Source organism: Poromitra crassiceps (assembly GCF_964638095.1).
Source record: "Poromitra crassiceps genome assembly, chromosome: 12".
Lineage (NCBI taxonomy): Eukaryota > Metazoa > Chordata > Actinopteri > Beryciformes > Melamphaidae > Poromitra > Poromitra crassiceps.
This window is the reverse complement of record NC_139632.1, coordinates 38,258,261-38,276,878: the sequence shown is the minus strand read 5'-3', so window position 1 is coordinate 38,276,878 and position 18,618 is coordinate 38,258,261. Positions and strand designations below refer to the sequence as shown.

Below are 18,618 nucleotides of genomic sequence, written 5' to 3'. Positions count from 1 at the left end.
ACGTTGGTATAGTGGGCCCAAACGGTCCTGACAATAGTCACATATGGATGCAGTGAGAATGAGAACATGTTGGTATAGTGGGCCCAAACAGTCCTGACAATAGTCACATATGGACGCAGTGAGAATATGAACACGTCGGTATAGTGGACCCAAACGGTCCTGACAATAGTCACATATGGACGCAGTGAGAATGAGAACACGTTGGTATAGTGGGCACAAACGGTCCTGACAATAGTCACATATGGACGCAGTGAGAATGAGAACATGTTGGTATAGTGGGCCCAAACGGTCCTGACAATAGTCACATATGGACGCAGTGAGAATGAGAACACGTTGGTATAGTGGGCCCAAACGGTCCTGACAGTAGTCACATATGGATGCAGTGAGAATGAGAACACGTCGGTATAGTGGGCCCAAACGGTCCTAACAATAGTTACATATGGATGCAGTGAGAATGAGAACATGTTGGTATAGTGGGCCAAACGGTCCTGACAATAGTCACATATGGACACAGTGAGAATGAGAACATGTTGGTATAGTGGGCCCAAACGGTCCTGACAATAGTCACATATGGACACAGTGAGAATGAGAACACATTGGTTTAGTGGGCCCAAACGGTCCTGACAATAGTCACATATGGACACAGTGAGAATGAGAACATGTTGGTATAGTGGGCCCAAACGGTCCTGACAATAGTCACATATGGACGCAGTGAGAATGAGAACACGTTGGTATAGTGGGCCCAAACGGTCCTGACAATAGTCACATATGGACGCAGTGAGAATGAGAACACGTTGGTATAGTGGGCCCAAACGGTCCTGACAATAGTCACATATGGATGCAGTGAGAATGAGAACACGTTGGTATAGTGGGCACAAACGGTCCTGACAATAGTCACATATGGACGCAGTGAGAATGAGAACACATTGGTATAGTGGGCCCAAACGGTCCTGACAATAGTCACATATGGACGCAGTGAGAATGAGAACACGTTGGTATAGTGGGCCCAAACGGTCCTGACAATAGTCACATATGGATGCAGTGAGAATGAGAACACGTTGGTATAGTGGGCCCAAACGGTCCTAACAATAGTCACATATGGACGCAGTGAGAATGAGAACACGTTGGTATAGTGGGCCCAAACGGTCCTAACAATAGTCACATATGGACGCAGTGAGAATGAGAACACGTTGGTATAGTGGGCACAAACGGTCCTGACAATAGTTACATATGGATGCAGTGAGAATGAGAACACGTCGGTATAGTGGGCACAAACAGTCCTGACAATAGTCACATATGGACGCAGTGAGAATGAGAACACGTCGGTATAGTGGGCCCAAACGGTCCTGACAATAGTCACATATGGATGCAGTGAGAATGAGAACACGTTGGTATAGTGGGCCCAAACGGTCCTGACAATAGTCACATATGGACACAGTGAGAATGAGAACATGTTGGTATAGTGGGCCCAAACAGTCCTGACAATAGTCACATATGGACACAGTGAGAATGAGAACACGTCGGTATAGTGGGCACAAACAGTCCTGACAATAGTCACATATGGATGCAGTGAGAATGAGAACATGTCGGTATAGTGGGCCCAAACGGTCCTGACAATAGTCACATATGGATGCAGTGAGAATGAGAACACGTCGGTATAGTGGGCCCAAACAGTCCTGACAATAGTCACATATGGACGCAGTGAGAATGAGAACACGTTGGTATAGTGGGCACAAACGGTCCTGACAATAGTCACATATGGACGCAGTGAGAATGAGAACACGTTGGTATAGTGGGCCCAAACTGTCCTGACAATAGTCACATATGGACGCAGTGAGAATGAGAACACGTCGGTATAGTGGACCCAAACGGTCCTGACAATAGTCACATATGGACGCAGTGAGAATGAGAACACGTCGGTATAGTGGGCCCAAACGGTCCTGACAATAGTCACATATGGACACAGTGAGAATGAGAACACATTGGTATAGTGGGCACAAACGGTCCTGACAATAGTCACATATGGACGCAGTGAGAATGAGAACACGTTGGTATAGTGGGCACAAACGGTCCTGACAATAGTCACATATGGACGCAGTGAGAATGAGAACACGTTGGTATAGTGGGCCCAAACTGTCCTGACAATAGTCACATATGGACGCAGTGAGAATGAGAACATGTCGGTATAGTGGGCCCAAACGGTCCTGACAATAGTCACATATGGATGCAGTGAGAATGAGAACACGTCGGTATAGTGGGCCCAAACAGTCCTGACAATAGTCACATATGGACGCAGTGAGAATGAGAACATGTCGGTATAGTGGGCCCAAACGGTCCTGACAATAGTCACATATGGATGCAGTGAGAATGAGAACACGTTGGTATAGTGGGCCCAAACAGTCCTGACAATAGTCACATATGGACGCAGTGAGAATGAGAACATGTTGGTATAGTGGGCCCAAACAGTCCTGACAATAGTCACATATGGACGCAGTGAGAATGAGAACACGTTGGTATAGTGGGCCCAAACGGTCCTGACAATAGTCACATATGGACACAGTGAGAATGAGAACATGTTGGTATAGTGGGCCCAAACAGTCCTGACAATAGTCACATATGGACACAGTGAGAATGAGAACACATTGGTTAGGGCTGGGTATCTCTCTACATCCCTCTACATGATAGCCAATCACCAGCCGTATTAGAGCGCGGTGTGCAAGCATGTCGCATGCTTATAGGCTCAATGACGCTGTTTTGTTTTGGTATCGAAAATTGGTATCGTTTGACAAGGGAGGTTTCGATACCCCTTAGTATCGATGCTTTCATTTCGGTGCCAAGTAAGTATCGAAACTCGATACCAAGCCCTAACGTTGGTATAGTGGGCCCAAACGGTCCTGATAATAGTCACATATGGACACAGTGAGAATGAGAACATGTTGGTGTGCCCAGCCCCTGTTACACACAAGTGAGGAGCATAAGAAAACACTGAATTATTTATTTAAAAACCAGCCCGACCCGGCCAAAAGAACACAGTCAGGCTAAATCCGTAAATTCCGGACTATAAGCCGCGGCTTTTTTCCCGTTTTTTGGCCCCTGCGGCTTATATAACGGTGCGTCTTATCTATGGATTTTTTCAGAAAAAAAAATTCAAATACAAATAAAATCTCTCTTTTTTAGCACTCTTTCTACCTATAAATCCACTTCTGTTTTAATTTCCTCTGTTGCCCTCTTTTCACCACACCGCGGACACTGTGTGCACTGTCGAAATAAACAAAGGTGTTGTGTTATGTTGTTTTGTTGAAATGTTACGGTAATACGGTAAATGGGAGCTTCCTCAAACAGCCAACAATCCCCTCTGTGCGTGAACCCTTACATATGGTAATTACGGTAAGCAAAGTTCATCAGCCCGGAATCACAACAAGACGAGCAGTCTGTCTCTCACTTACCATGGGGAAGGTACGCAGAAATTCACACGACGCAGCATTCAAGCTGAAAGCAGTCGAACTCGCACTAAAAGAGGGAAATAGAGCAGCCGCGCGTACTCTGGGCATAAATGAATCGATGGTGAGACGTTGGAAAAAGCAGCAGGAGGAACTGTCTCAGTGTAAGAAAACAAAAAAGTCCTTCAGAGGCCACAAAAGCAGATGGCCGGAGCTTGAAGATTCCCTTGAGGACTGGGTGTTGACCCAGCGAGCAGACGGCCGAGGCGTTTCCACGGTGCAGATCCGACTGAAGGCAAAAACAGTAGCCACCGAGATGAAAATTGAACATTTCAGAGGTGGGCCATCTTGGTGCTTTCGTTTCATGAGACGAAAGGGACTGTCTGTCCGGGCGCGGACGACTGTGTGCCAACAACTCCCTCCCGACTACCAGGAGAAAATCGCAAACTTCGGCGAATACACACAAAGGAAGATCAAGGATCATTCCATCGAACCGGAGCAGATCATAAACATGGATGAAGTGCCCTTGACGTTCGACCTGCCACTCACTCGCACTGTGAACAAGAAAGGTGAATCATCGATCACGTTAAGAACCACAGGTCACGAGAGAACCAACTTCACTTGTGTTCTAGGCTGCACAGCATCTGGAGCGAAGCTGCCGCCAATGGTGATTTTCAAGCGGATTACGATGCCGAAAGAGAAAATGCCCAGTGGTATCTGCGTCAGAGTCAACAAGAAAGGGTGGATGATGGAAAGTGTCATGAAGGAGTGGTTGTCTCAGTGCTACGTCCAGCGCCCTGGAGGATTCTTTCACCAAAAGAAAGCGTTGCTCGTCCTGGACAGCATGAGGGCTCATATCACCGATTCGGTCAAAGCAGCCATCAAGAAAACAAACAGCATTCCAGCTGTGATACCTGGGGGCACGACCAAGCATCTCCAGCCACTCGACATCAGTGTCAATCGCGCATTTAAAGTGGCGCTGCGCATCGAGTGGGAGACGTGGATGACGAGCGGGGACAAGTCATTCACAAAAACAGGGCGAATGAGGAAGGCAACTTTCGCACAAGTTTGCCAGTGGGTCCTGACAGCGTGGAGGAGTGTTAAGACATCCACGATCACCAACGGGTTCCGAAAGGCTGGACTGCTGCGTGACGAAGAGGAGGACGCCGCCACAGCTGAGGGCCTTCAGAGGCTGTTCGATTCGGACAGTGACGAAGAGGAGTTCGTTGGTTTTGAGAGCGACAACGAAGGAGAGAGAGGAGTGGTTGACGAAGCCACCCTGAACCTGTTCGTTTCCGACACTGAAGTTGAGGACTTTGCTGGTTTCAGTACGGAGGAAGAAGAGGAAGACGAGGATTAGTGACTTTACTTTGACTCTGTTTACAGCCGTTTGCTGCACCTTCATCTAAAAGATGAAGAGAAGGATTACGGTACCTGGTTTTGTTGGCAGCACCTTATCCTTTTGAGGATTGTTTTTTGTTTTCCAGTTATTTACTGCACCTTAACCTTTTGAGAATTGTTTTATTGTTTTTACAGCACTTTATCCTTTTGAGGATTGTTTTATTATTATTATTATTGTTTTATTTTTTATAGCTACGGTATTTATTTTGTTGAAATGTTAATAAATGGGAGCTTCTTATAGCCTATAGCCTACCCTACCGTAATGCTTGTTTTGTTGAAAATAAATGGGAGCTTCCCCAAACAGCGATCTCTTTCCCGACATTCCTCTCTGTGCAGAACCCTTTCATATGGTAATTAAACATCAAAACACCCGCGGCTTATAGTCCGGTGCGGCTTATAGAAGAAAAAAATAGTCAATTTTGGTGCTGCGGCTTATAGACCGGTGCGTCTTATAGTCCGGAATTTACGGTAGTCCAGTTTCTGTTCCTAGGAGATACCGGAAAGAGTAAGAGTTTGCACTGTAGCTACTAGCCAGATACTCTAAGTTTGAATCCTCAGTTTTTCAAAACAATAAAGCCCGCTGGGGCTGCTTTGGAACATCAACAACACTATGTTTAAAATAACTACCCGGACAATTAACATACAGCTCTCATTGAAAATGAGAAAGATAGAAAGATAGAAAAATAGAAAGAAACGGAGACTGTGTCAGACAGCCTTGAATATACTCCCGAGAGGAGTCTGTTACTAGTTTCTGGAGTCCGCTTGGTCTTCTTGGACGACGCATGGAGAGGGGAGCGATCGAGCGAGCGAGAGAAGCCATCACTAGTCGTGTTTCCATTACCCTCAGAAATGCGCAAAATCTAAATATCGCAATAGAAATTGGGTAATGGAAACACGTAAATTTTGAAAAACCTCCCAAATATCGGAAAAAGTTTTTGCGCTCTCATGGGGTGGTTTTTCAGACGTGTCGATATAGCAGTTTATCGCAAAAGTGTAATGGAAACACATTTTCCGCATTTGCACGTCATGTGACCCATCTTCTCCTTTGGAAAAGGAGCGGAAAATAAGTTTGGTAAGTAAGGTTCGATAAGCCGTGGCAAAACCTCCGCAGCAAGTGGAAAACTTTGAAGCAACGCTACCTAGCAGAAAGACGAGTGTTGTGCAAAAGCGGAGCCGGGGAAAATAGATCATGTTTAATGGCAGAAATCGGTCCATGGTGACAGGCTGCCTGTGTGCGCGCATTTGGCACAGCGGCGAGATGAGGGGATGAAAAGCACACACCGGTGCGGTGCTGCTGACTGAAGTGAATACAGTGACTGTGAGTAATACATTACACACATTTCAGGTGCAATGTTATAATTATAATACACGACATTCTGATTATTGCACCATATCAGCCTTTTCCCCCCTCCTCCATCTCTAAATCGGACCAGTTGTATTAGGCTACCCTTTTTCCTCTGCCTGTCGCGCTCACTGCATTCACCGCAGTCAGCAACGTTGCCACTCATTTTCTTTTGAATTGATAATCAGGCTTGTTTATATGCGTTGTAACTTCATGTGGTGATGCATTGACCATTGGTTGGATTTGAGCATGCTGGGGACGGGATATGGGGCAGATCCCCGTGCGTAATCACTGTGGCAGCTGCTGGTAACGGGGAATTGCGTTCAGGTGTGTGCGCCGTCAGACCAAACTCAACTTCAATGGAAACGCCTACAAGTCGCAATTGTACATTGTCGAAGTTGTAGAAATATCGCAATTATTTTGCGAAAAACTGTAATGGAAACACAGCTACTATCTCTCCTCTCCGCTCGCACTCCCACCAACAGCAATGTCATCGTCCATCGTCATGTTTCGCTGTGGACATCGTCATATGCCAATTTGGAAGACATTGGCCAACCCTAGTTAGCAGCTCTTCTTAAAGGAACACTAGTTCTGAAATATGTGAACAGTTTTGCAGGCATTCATTTAGTTTGACAGTTATTTGAGAGTTGATGTGTGGACCAGTGATGTCATTAAGGCTGGGTGAGGGAAGTTTCTGTACAGGTTTCACACACTGACACCTCTGAAGCTGTTGAAGTTCCTGTCCTCCCCTCCAACATATCGGAGGTGGACAACAGTGACTGGCCGATGTAACTGGATGTTGACCAGTGTGAAACCAAGTCCAGTTAAATAGTCTACATGGCTGAGGTTGCCACCAAACTATCAGAAGTGTGTCAATCATACACACAGCCAGGTCAAAGGTCAGCTGTGCATCTACTACTAGTGTTCTGACATTTGACTTGTTTTCCTGAGGTATGACTTGTCTCAGGGACAGGTGAATAGAAATGAGGACATAATGACTTTGCATAGTAACAACAGCGTAGCAACTAAAGCTATGTTCAGGCAGACAGCTCAGGTCTGATTTTATTAGGCTACATAGCCAATACGAAAACTGGTATTTTTTTCTCAAGTCTGAACATCAAAAACCCAACATGGAATCCAAACAGATGGGATTGAAACCACATCTGTAGGTGGTTTGAAATTCAAGTTGATTGGCATCCCTGAAAATCCATCTCACTCCGATTGGATTACAAGTGGGGCTTTTACACTCACTTCCCACGGCCACACACACACACACACACACACACACACACACACACACACTCTGACGTCAGCTACAGCCAAGAAGAGCAGAGAACAACAAACAAGGAGAACCAGTGAGATCAGCCTTGCCTGGAGAGGTTTCAAGCCTCTTCTCACAGCACCAAACTGAAGAGGGATGGGCCATATGCATTAGGGAGGGATGTCACGATACTAGAATTTCTACTTCGATACCGATACCCAGGAAAATATCGATACTCGATACCATTTTCGATACCACGTGATGACGAGACACATCAAAAATCGAGTTAAGACAGATGGACGGACAGACGCACCTTTCTCCATAATCTAGGTCCGGTAAAACTCATTAAAAACTTTGCACTGACAGCAGATTACCCCTGCTCTAGCCATCAGCCTATCAGAATACATTTAGCTTGTTGAAGCAACAGATACTGTACCCACCAATGATAGGGGAGGGAAAATTCCTGCTGCATCTCCCGAAACCCGACATTGATTGGTTTGTAGACGGGCGTGCGTCTGACTTTGCGTATTATCAATCAATGTATATCCAATGCAAACCAAACCTTACACAGCTAGCGGATCAAGTAGGTTTGCTAGATGCCCGGTGTTCGACCGAACTCTCCGGTTTTCAGAAAAGGCTCTAGCCCTGCTGATTTTTCATTGGTGGATATCTGTTGCTTCAGCTAAAAACGTGTTCTGATAGGCTGGTTGCCAGAGCAGGGGTAGTCTCGCTGGCCAGCCTCCTCTCCCTTCCGTCCGAAGAGTCTGGAGCCGCAGGTCTCCATAACTGGGATAAACCCTCCCCCTGCTCTACTCTGCTCTCCCATTTGAGCGACTGTTTCAGTCGCTGCTGGATGTTCGCTCCCGGCTTATTACAAACTCTGTCATTGGCTCCGACCATGTCAATCAGAGCAGCTTCCGCTCCCTCCTCCCTGCGTGTCGCTGTAAATAGTGCCCTGCCGCCACAGTGAAAACAACAACGCAAACTAGCTAGCAAACTAGCTCATTGCTACACGCTGAAAACGGCAAGTTGGATTGTTTGAAACTATTTTCCAAGGGCACTGCCGCTAAGCGCCGCCCATCGCAATCCGACTATGGAGACCTGCGGCGCCAGACTCCTCGGACGGAAGGGAGAGGAGGCTGGCCAGCGAGACTAGAGCAGGGCTAATCTGCTGTGTAGCAAAGTTGTTAAAGGGCCCATATTTTGCTAATATAATGTATTATTATTTTATTGTTGGCCTCCAGTAGAGTAACTTATTGCATCATCCACAGTTGAAAAAACTCATTGTTTATCTTGTACTGGCTCTCACTGCCCCCTTCAGTTCAGCCTCTGTCTGAAACGCTCTGTTTTAGGTCCTGTCCCTGAACCCCCACCCTCCGGAAAATACTCCAGGAGGGCAGCGCGAGGAGTTTTTGTGTTTGGCCGCGGTACGTGATGCCCTGCTCGGCCAGCCGCCGAAGGAAATGTCCCGGCACAGCCCGGGCCGAGCGGAGCTGTAGATAGCTAGGGGGATGTTGATATATCAATTGATAGCCTTGCTTGTTACGCCCAAGTCACGTTTGTTATCGATGGTCAAATTCGTTTTGACAATCCCTTGCTCGTTTATATAATTGTTTTACAGCTCCCCGCCCTGCCCGGGGAGCTTCACACTATTGTCGTCACATTCAAGCCACAACACAACAGCTAATGTAGCTAGTTAGCTAACTTCCCAAATGCTTGTGACTATAGTGTGCCTCTCCTAGCAAAGGCTACACGGACCAAACCAAAATGAGGACTTGGAGAAGTCAGCAAGTTGGACTAACGTTACAAGTTCTGAAAATGTGTGCCTTCGTCATTCATCGGTTGGTCATGTCTATGAAAGGCAGCTGCGCTGCTAGGCTAATAGCAAGTGCTAACGTTACCCAGCCGGCGGTAAGTAACGTTAGCGCTTCCTAGCTGCTAGGTACAACCGATGCTGGAATGAGACACATATTTTCAGAACTTACCACTTCAGTCCTACATCCTGGCTCACTTCCAAGTCGTCTCCTTGTTTTTGCGGTCTGAAATCCGTTATTCCATGAGACTACTGTTGTAGACAGCCAGGTTGGAGAGAGCCTGGTGACGCGGGTTAGGTTGACAATTCGGCAGTGTACTGGAGCAGTCAGAACAGGGAAGGGAAGGGCAGGGGGGACGGGTGAAGGCTATGGCGTGCGCGCACTGCCGGCCCCGGGCTAGGCTTGTCATCACCCTGGTAACCTGACGTCACTAGAACTATGTTCTCGCACAAATCCATGTGCTCTCGTCTACGAGACTTCATGTGAGGGAGGGGGGGTTCATGGGGGTAACATTAAAACACTTTCACCTATTTATTTGAAGCTTAGCCCATGTTTAATATGACCATCCAAGATTGTAACAACATATATATGATACAAAATGAAGAAATGCATAATATGGCCCCTTTAATGAGTTTTATCAGGCCTACGTGTCTGCGCTGTCAGATATTAAGGGACTAGATTTGGGTCTCTGTATCTGTGTTGTTGTTGTTGTTGTTTTTGCTTAGTTGCTTACAGTCTTTGCTGCAGAGATCACGAGGCAATACGATGTTTCACACTGCTTGTGCAGTAGCAGCTCACTCTCCTCAAATAAAAAAGAGCAAAACTTGTATCTATGTTCAGGAGGCATTGCTCTCCTGTCCTCCCATAGCCTCTCTGACCGTCTCATCCTCTCCTAAGATACCAGGAAAGTGTCCGCTTTTTTTCTAGCTGACTTTTTAGAACATGGTCGGGCCATATTTCAACTTGGTCTCCTCCTCTCCCCATGTGCCATGATATCGTGGCTCATTGATTCTTTCTCCTCTGACGATAGCCTGCCGGAGCTTCACGTGTTCTCTTGTCATCACAGTAGGGTTCTCCGATGGCCGGCAGGCATCAACCACAGAGCCACGCTCTACATGGCATCATCGTGATGGCACCTCCGTGCGCCAATCACTATTCTAATCGTCTCTCGTTTGCCAGACTATCTCGGTTTCACGCTGTACCAGCCTGGCAGTCTGGCTCCTCTTCCTCTCACTCTGGTATAGCAGGAAAAAAGGTTCCGTTATCTTTACAAACATCCAGCGAAAGCACCGAGCAGGCCTGCTTTATTGCACAAACGTGTCGGCCGCTAGCTAGCATTGTTGTCGTTTCACAGCGGTGATTGAAGGCATTTGAGAGCGAGCGGACACGCAGGAAGAGGAAGGGGATTTCCCTTCCGCTCCGACTGAAATGGTCGGAGCCATATGGAAGAGCTTATCCCAGGGGTTCCCAACCTTTTTTGGCTCGTGACCCTACTCTGACGGACCCGAGACATGCAAATTCCGGTACACCATCGATAATATAACCAGTGACATCGTCACTCGATTCATCAGTGATGTCACATAGTATACTTCAGAATTCTGACTTTAATCTGAGAATTCTGACTTGAATCTCAAAACTCGAAATCTCAAAATTCAGTACAGTAAGCACCGCGGGGCAGACGGCACACTGCACCATCGCAAGAGTTATTTCACTATTTCTCTATAAAACTAGTCCATTGACAAGAACGACAAAAGCAATTGACACATCTCTGTGCTGAAGGAGTGAATATTCAACAAACCGCAGCATTATTCATCTATAAAAGGAGAACTGTGGAACACACCAGGGGTCGCCTGGTGCAAAAACAAAATGGTAGCTCAGTGGGCACGGTTTTTTATTACAATCGACTCCTGAACCGTGCCCATGGATTAGTAAACCATGTGCACAGATTTGTAATATATACTGGTAACATCAAAGAGAGGGACTTTTAGGCCTATGAGCCAGAGCCATTACACACAGCTTGGCTACATACTGTGAACTCTAATAACCATTAGGCACCTGAGCATATGTGTGAACCATAACCATTGATTAATCACAACATCATAAAGTGCAGATTAATGCACTTTAATGCCAAAACAAGTTCCTATATGTTACATAACATAATGGTGAATAAATGATATCTGATTCTGATTCTGATTCACATCAGTACGTTTAATTTATGATCCAATGTGTGTTTTGGTGACAATATGAATGAACCTGTTACTCCCTATAGGCTACATCATGCTTGTAGAAAATGCATGACAGGTTATGTGCAGCTCTGTGGGCCATAGTGTCCCTGTTTGATGTTATCAAAAAGTGTGTGCCAAGAAATGGTTGCCGTCAAATAAACTGCAGCTTTTTAAACTTGTAAAAAGGACTGGATTGGTTATAATCCAGGGCTCAGAGCAGGTAGAAAATGCAGTTAAGGCTAATTTCGAAATATTTTCTTTGTTTTATATAAAAACCCATCCGTAAATAATGTTTATTATAGTCTAGTTTCCAAATCCAGGCCTAAACAAGGATATTAGACATACAAACACAAACATATCGGAAACAATAGCCTACTTTCCTATAATCATGTAAATGTAAGTTAATGCCTAATTACGCTAGAACCTGTAAACAACAACATGCCTTTGCTGTTACCATGGACATAAAGTGATTTTTCCGTACCGCATGTATCGCCCATCTATTAACATGGGCGAGAGTCGATCCGGCGGTTTTGCCGGATCCACAACGCAGCCGTTAACGTATCTGGTGCACATTGCCTGTTAGGTCGTGTGTCCATCTGGCTTATTTTCCTAAGCTCCAGCGTCTTTTTTCAGTTGTTTCCAATGAGGGGAGAGCGTATTCGGGCGCACATGGACATCTAGAGAAAGTGCGCTGCGCCCAGCGTCTATTTTCAGAGCGTTCTGGCGTTTTTGTGCGCCGGCTCCCAGCTGAACATATTTTAACTTTTCAGAAAGACGCGCTGGTGTCGGGTGCTCCTTTTCTGGCAACTAATCATATGGAGAAACTATCACAACAGAGACAGAAAGGCTCAATTGTGGGAGCAGATTGGCTAGATAGACACTTAATATTTCTGGTGAGTGTTGGGCTAAATCACTGTATGCGTGTTGTTAACTAATGTTAGCTGTCAGCTATCAAGCTAGCTACCGCACTGAGCTAACGTTACTTTCAGACTGCTTCCTTGCATATTGTGCGCTGAGATCAGTGCTCCCCAGCGTACTTCCAGCGTTTAACGGTCAGAAAAAGAAGCTAGATGGACACACGGCGTTAGGGGACATTCACACCAAACGCGTTTTTTTTCAGTCAGAACGCTATGAAAATCATGTCGAGGGCGCTTCCATTGTGCAGAAAACACAGCGTACGGAGAGGTTTTTTTGTGCTCCGTTTGTTTTCCCCTGCAGTGGCGTGCAGTACAGATCAGAACACAACGACCACAAGGACGGTAGCCAGCTAGGTTTGTCTGTTTGATGTTGTTCACTGTCAACATGAAAGCCAGATTATTGCCAATTCTGGCAGCAGCGGAGGTTGAAAATCCCTCGGGAGGAGAAAAGGTAGGAGAGGAAAAGACGAACAGGGCGCTTTTCCTCTAATGTTCAACTTTTTTCAGCTTTAAAACGCCCACAGCGCTCCTCCAAAAACAACAGACGCCACCAGCGCTGGAACGCCAGGTGCGTTCATTAAAAGAGGAGCACGTCTAGCGCGTCCTTACATAGAGAATGAATTGCAGAAAGACGCTGGCAGCTCCAAAAACGCTTTTGGTCTGAATGTGCCCTTAGGCTGCGTAACTGGCGGCTCAATACGCCACTGACCTTAGCCACTGAGCTTCATTTACAAGTACAAGTGACAAGTCACACTGATTCCAGTGGTGCAAACCGTGTTGAAGTCTGTAGTTCGGTTGCAGAGGTAGATGTGATTGAACGCGTTAGCAAGTTCAGCAAGCTAATCAGCTAATCTGTTCATGTCAGGTTGACGATAACGTCGCCGCTAACTCTCTCTGTTCACTCTCGATCTCGCTCAACCACGGAACCACGCACTCTCTCGCTCGCTTGTAAAGCCAGGGGGAGGGGCTTAGGCTACGAATGGATGACATCTCTTGCTACACACGGACACACATGTCACTTACAGAAGCGGCTGCACCACACAGCACTTTCTGTCATTGAAAAATGTGACACTATTACAAAGTTAAAGGAGCACGCCAACATTTTTGGGATATTCACCTGGTCGCCATATTCCCGAGCGTAAAACGAGAAGATGGATGCCCTTCTCTTCTGTGTGCGTGCTAGGGATGTCACGATACTAGAATTTCTACTTCGATACCGATACCCAGGAAAATATCGATACTTGATACCATTTTCGATACCACGGAGGGGGAAATGACAACACATCAAGAGGCATGAAAATAAAGACAGACGTATGCTTCTCCATAATCTAGGGCCCCTGCTCTAGTCATCAGCCTATCACAACACAGCAGATTACCTCTGCTCTAGTCATCAGCCTATCACAACACAGCAGATTACCTCTGCTCTAGTCATCAGCCTATCACAACACAGCAGATTACCTCTGCTCTAGTCATCAGCCTATCAGAACACATTTAGCCTGTTGAAGCAACAGATACCCATCAGTGATAGGGAGGGAAAAATCTGTATGTTTGATTTTCCATTAAGAGAAAGCACTGCTGGTATCCATACTGTTGCAAATGAGTATCGTATCCATTTCACATTTTTAGTATTGATACTTATCGATACTATCGATACCTGTTGCAAATGAGTATTGTATCCATTTCAAATTTGTAGTATTGATACTTATCGATACTATCGATACCTGTTGCAAATGAGTATTGTATCCATTTCAAATTTGTAGTATTGATTTTTATCGATACTTTTGACAACCCTAGACTGCGTGCAGTAGAAAGTAGCGCCCCTCCTGTTGTTTACAGTATTTCCCCTATATGCAGTCAGCAGCAGCGGCCCCCCGCTGTTGAATTACACTGTAAAAAATATGATAGGAATATTATAGGATTACTATTGGAATATGATAGGAATTCTGTAGATCCCTATTGCCAAATACAATTGTATTGACTGTATCTCCTACTACACAGGACAAGAATAAAATATTTTTTGTGTGCAAAAATTCACCCCGCGCTGCTACAACTCCATCCTAGGAGAAACACTGATTTATCTTAGCACCAGCGCCGCGACTACGCACAAGCACCCCACGCGCTGTGCATAGGGCACCAAGTGCCACGAGGGGCATCATCCAGAGCAGGAATACCATGGTCAAACAGACAGTGCGGTGGATGCCCCGCAGTTTGGCTGTAATGCCTCTTCTAAAATTAACTCTCCACACGTTTGGCATTCCCTGTTTTGAACTGGCCACGGTGCCCTCTTAAAAGAAAGTTGCGGATCTCCTCGTACATGCAACGCAATAAACAAACTAGGGCTGGGCGATAAAACGATAGCAATATATATCGTGATAAAAACCTCATCAATACCATAAAATTCGATAGCAAGTTCGATAGCATTGTTGCATGAAAAAAATGTCCCTTGTTAATGGAGCGTGCTACGAGTGACATGGAAACAGCCAATCGTTTAACAGACAGGTCAGACAAACCCCGAGTGTGCACCCACCCCAGCTCATAAACAGCCAATCATATCCCTTGACAATGGGCAGTGCTAGTGACGCAAACAGCACGTTTGGTTTCACCCAGCACCCACCACACGTGAAGAAACAACAACAACACAGAAGGAAGAGAAAATAAGTGTGGGGGGAGAAGACGTGGAGGAAATTGTCAATAAAAGGCACAACACCGTTGTCTGTAAACTTTACAAAGAATTCAATGTGACTTTCAATTCATGTTAACGTAAACTGACGTGTTTTAAATATTACCGTTGAGCACGCAGTCAACGGACATTAACGTTAATGTTACACACCAATTTCACAAATGCAGACGTCTGCAATGTTACTTTGCGGAATGCGGGGCAGCTCATTCACTGAACGTTCAACCCTGAAACTGAAATACACGTTACCAAACGTTTCTTGTCTGATAAGGCTGGCAACGCTATGGCATCAAAATAAAACCTCACCATGTCTGAAAATGACTGCCTGCACTAAGAGCGTGAATGTGTGACAGTGTTAGCATTACAATTACCTGTGTGACTTGAAAATAAGGTGGCTCAAAATGAAGTGATTAAATGCAAACTTTTTCTTCTCGTCTTTTTTTTATTAATAAAAACGGGTCAATAAAAATATCAATAATTATCGATATCGACTGATATGAAATATTTTATATCGATATACTTTTTAGCTATAGGACGAACCAGCGTGACGTCACTTGACACCCAGAAATGTGGAACCCCGCGGCAGTTAATAGTATGAGTTGTGCCAAACAAACGTTAATATCTCAAAAACGATACATGACATCGCTTATATTTTGACATTCTGAGTGAGAGCAGAAGTAGCTCAAAAGTTTGATGTATAATATATGCATGTCGTGTTAAAGTTGTGTGAACTGTCGCAGTTTAAAAAATGTAAACAGAGTTAACTGGCTAGAGTCAGACATTCAAGCCTCGCGCCACTTGGGCTCCATAGGGTTCCATTGCCGTTGCCACTCAGTGACGCGGTTTGTTTACCAAAATGCTGCTCGGCTAATCCCTCGTATATCGCCCAGCCCTACTGTAACGTAAAACGTCCCCATGACGTACTGTACATCCTACGTACATCCTGCGATATTTGCCAATATTCAAAAACCTGTTGATATCAAGTCTTTCGTAATGGTTAAGTAGGTGTATTTCTCCTGAAATGTCAGCTTGTGTCGCAAACTGCGGTAAAATCCCCGAATTGAGACGCATATTCCGAATGAGCTAAAGAATGCTCCTAAAACCCCCAAAATATCGGCATAACCCACACGTCTAAATCTGAAAATACTACATACTGAATATTAAGGCCTAATTCGGAATATCCAAACGGAATGGGACATTTACATGACCCATATCTCAATCGGAATATTGTCATATTCTGAATAGTAGTGGAACTGTGCAACTACTGTGTCATAGAGTTGAGCTTCACAAGGTTGGCAAGTGGCCTCCTAGTGTGTGTGTGTGTGTGTGTGTGTGTGTGTGTGTGTGTGTGTGTGTGTGTGTGTGTGTGTGTGTGTGTGTGTGTGTGTGTGTGTTTCACCCCTCCCCCACACCGCCCATGGCTTTGGAGCAACCAGCTGCATGGCACTCTAGTAAGCTTTGATTAATGTTGTGACATGATACTGGGAAAAAATGCTCTGTAGTACATTTTTGTATCTACTGTATTATTGTGTTACAGACATCCCAAGCTGAATAGCTAGGTTAGCTTAAACTGTAGCAATACTGTAACTACTATGGGCCTGTAGTGTAAAGCACAACACATCAGGTTTTGTGAGTACAATTATGGGACAAAATGCTGTCAGCACTCTAGCCAACTAATGTTACAGGACTGTTAATAAAAAAAACAATAACAACCTTTATTTATAGGGTAACATAACCTTATCAAATCAGGTACAAAGTGTTTTAGAATATAAATGAAATAAAATAAAATAAGCAAAATTAAAAGGACAAGATATGAAAAGGTAAATAAATAAAAAGTAAATAAAAAATTAAATAAATTTAGAACAGAATGTAATAGAATTTCTAATACGACTGGATTCACAATTATTTATAATGTAATCTCAGACATTATTAAGATTGAAATACACAATAACTTATCAATTTGTTCTACTTCGAAACTAGCAGAAGTTGCAGGAAGGGAGGGCGCGCACACCACGCACGCACGCGCACTGCCCCGCGAACACGCGCGTCGTGTGTGTGCGCGCGCGCCTACTCACGCGCTGACGCTGCCCATCCCCCACCCCGAGAGAAAACATCAAAATAAAGGTACAAAACAGCGACATAACCGGCCCACACTCACGACATACGGCCATAGCTCACCACTGTACGAGGGGGTATAATTTATAACGGGAATAATCAAGTCAAAAGGTGTAAAAACACTCACCGGAGGCTCCAAATCACACAAGGGGGGTGCCTTCTCCTCTGTGCTCCTAATATGGAATCTCCCCCTCCTCCAACCGCTGTTTTCTAGCTCTAATTTCACCTGGAAAAACGCGTTATAACGGCCTTCCGACCCGGCCAGCCGCTGCTTGAAGTCCCCAGTGCCCGCCGTGTTGTGGCTAGGCGGGCGTGTGTACCTTAAAAATCCCTTTAAAACGAGCTGGATGGACAGTCGGGTCTAGATTGTAGGTTCTCTCGCTAGCAGAGAAAAGAGCCAAACGGTTCAGTAGCAGCCAACGGCTCCAGACTGAAACACACAGCAGCTGACCCGCCAGGCGCAAATGGGGCAGGCCTGGGCTCCTCTCTGCTCTGCTCAGCTCAGTCTCTGCAGGAAGCAGCACACTCCAGCCACATAAACATCACAATGTGTGTCGCAGTATGGAAAAGGAGGGGGTGGGGGGGAAGGGGGGCCGGGGGTCGGCTATGTAAGTCTTAAAAAATTTAGAAAAATATATACAAATATTACGCTATTTGGAGGTAGCCTGAGACCGATATGAGTTTTTAAAGGCCGATACCGATGCTTTGGGGCTGAAAGCCAATATTTAAGGGTGATATTATTGTTTGTTTCTTGTATAGACCTTTACTCAACCCATCCTAATGGCAGTGAAATAGTCACAAAATTGTAATGTATAGATACAGTCGGTCTGTGTGGGAACGCCCACAAAATACTACAGCTGGCGCGCGAGTGGCGTAAAAAAAAACATATCTCGATAGGCTGAATCACCAAAGGATGATCATGCGGCTCTACACTACAGGATTGGGGATTCAAAAGCAGGTAGCCTACATAGACATCTGTTTGGATGTTACGTTCACTGTGTGGGTTGAATCCCTGATCCTATCTGCCTGCGCTGGGCTAGCAGCTAAATGCTAACTCTGCTGAATGGGGAGAACGGGGGGGGATTTACCCCACCCTGACCACGCCCCCAGCCAGCTACCCCAGCGTCTATGACGAGACATCGACTGTATCTATAGGCTACATTTGTGTATGGTCATGAACATGATTTTTCTTTTCTTTTTAAGGGCCCACATTTTGCTAATATAATGTATTTTTATTTTATTGTTGGCCTCCACTAGGAGCTTTGCATGATTCACAGTTCAGAAAACTCATTGTTTATCTTGTACTGGCTCTCACACGCCCCCTTCAGTTCACCCTCTGTCTTGCAGTACCAGCTGTAGATGATATCTACGTCTGGAACAAAACTCTGAAAAGTGCTTAACGCCCGCCCCCCAAGACAAAAAAAGG

General features: G+C 45.4%; 1 protein-coding gene across 2 annotated transcripts in view; it reads right to left on the bottom strand.

Moving 5' to 3' along the window:
* tbl1xr1a (TBL1X/Y related 1a) overlaps positions 1-17,437 on the bottom strand; it is a 61,091-nt gene extending 43,654 nt beyond the window's left edge. For both annotated transcript variants that reach the window (XM_083647602.1, XM_083647601.1), the window contains exon 1: positions 17,320-17,437. The gene's annotated coding sequence lies outside the window, so the exon portion shown is untranslated. The remainder of the gene's footprint in view (positions 1-17,319) is intronic.
* Positions 17,438-18,618: the final 1,181 nt, after the last annotated feature.